Source organism: Cervus elaphus, chromosome 32, assembly GCF_910594005.1.
Source record: "Cervus elaphus chromosome 32, mCerEla1.1, whole genome shotgun sequence".
Classification (NCBI taxonomy): domain Eukaryota; kingdom Metazoa; phylum Chordata; class Mammalia; order Artiodactyla; family Cervidae; genus Cervus; species Cervus elaphus.
The window spans coordinates 43,159,250-43,160,779 of record NC_057846.1 but is presented as its reverse complement, the minus strand read 5'-3'; the positions used below and the strand labels follow the sequence as shown (position 1 = coordinate 43,160,779).

Below are 1,530 nucleotides of genomic sequence, written 5' to 3'. Positions count from 1 at the left end.
CCGTGTACCACAGCCAGAGAGCGGCCCCTCTGCAACAAGAGAAAACCTGCGCGCAGCAAAGAAGACCCAGGGCAACCAAGAAGAAGTAAGTATGTTTTTAAAAAGCAATATTAAGTCATCCTAAATCACTTTGGTCAATTATCCTAAGACTGCAAGCATGAATTAACATTTTAAAATTTGTTAATATATTTTACATCAGCAAATGCAATGAGAAAAGCCATATGTATTGGTCTGTGAGGGTTGCCGTTATGGAATACCACAGACTGGGTGGCTTAAACAGGAGTACTTAATATTCCCACAGTTCTGAAGGCCAGAAGTCCCAGACCAGAGTGTGAGCAGGTGTGGCGTCTCTTGAGACCCCCTGCTCCTTGGCTTGCAGGTGCCCCGTTCTCGCTGCTTCTTCAAGATTATTTCTCAGTGCCTGTGCAGCCTTGGTGTCTCTCTGTGGGTCCTAAGCTCCTCCTCTTACTAAGACTACCATTCAGAGTAGATTAGGGCCCATCCAAATGGAAGCATCACTGGCCATCCTTTCTGGCAGTGCTTGTCAGTGTCAGCCTCCTCTGCTCAGCCCCACCCTGGATGGCGGAGCTTTTGCGTGGTTTTTACATGTGAATGAAGCAAAAGAAAAAGGACTTCATCCCCGCTCAGGCTGGCCTATCTCACCTGGAGTGCCTCTTCTCCTCCTTCCTTCCCATTCACAGCCCGGCTCCAACCTCATCCCTTTCAGGTGATCCTGGACCACAGCAATCTCAGCACCCTCTCCTAAACTCCTTGAAAGTTCCTGTCTGCATTATTCCTTTACGTTTCACCATATATGTTTCCAGATGTCACGTCTTCTATTTTTTTTTTTTTAAACTCAGGGCTTTATTATCCCAAGTACAAAGGGCAGGTCTTCACAAAACAAGGGGGCAAGTTCTGATGGCAGGGCGGGGACCTCTACTTGAAAGCAATGAGTGGGTTTTGCAAGACCATGGTGACCAAGTCTTTGCACAGGAGCATCTTTGAGATGCAGTGGTCCTTGTTGACTGGCTTGGACTTCTTGGGGACCTGGGTCCACATCTCCTTCAAATTCTCCCACACGTGTTGAATGCCCTCACCCAGCCCAGGAGCGTTCTGTTGTTCCGGCGGTTGATGAGCCCTTTCGTGCTGTTCTTGACCAACTTCGTGAGCACGGAGAATGGCCCCACGTTCAACTCCTCCTCCTCCCACTCCTGCAGCTCCTCCAGGGTCATCTGCCTCCAGGGCTTGTTGAGGAGGCTCACAGTCACTACCATCTCCGCATTGCTTTGGCCTTTCAAAGAGAGAGTAAGGGAGAGCCCACATCTTCTATTGTTAATTTAGCTGGTCATAATGATAGGTTTTCTGTGTTCATTAGGTAGTAGGTCTTTTCAGAGTAGAGACCAGATTCTTACACGGTCCACAGTAAGTGTTCATAGTGGTTATACAATCAGTACTGCTTGAACATATGTATTGAAGGCATTCATAAATGAACCAATGGGTGAATGACTGAAACATGAGGAGACCGTACAC

The 1,530-nt window shown here is 47.7% G+C and overlaps 1 pseudogene; it reads right to left on the bottom strand.

Moving 5' to 3' along the window:
• Positions 1-936: 936 nt before the first annotated feature.
• LOC122688093 lies at positions 937-1,256 on the bottom strand (annotated as a pseudogene).
• Positions 1,257-1,530: the final 274 nt, after the last annotated feature.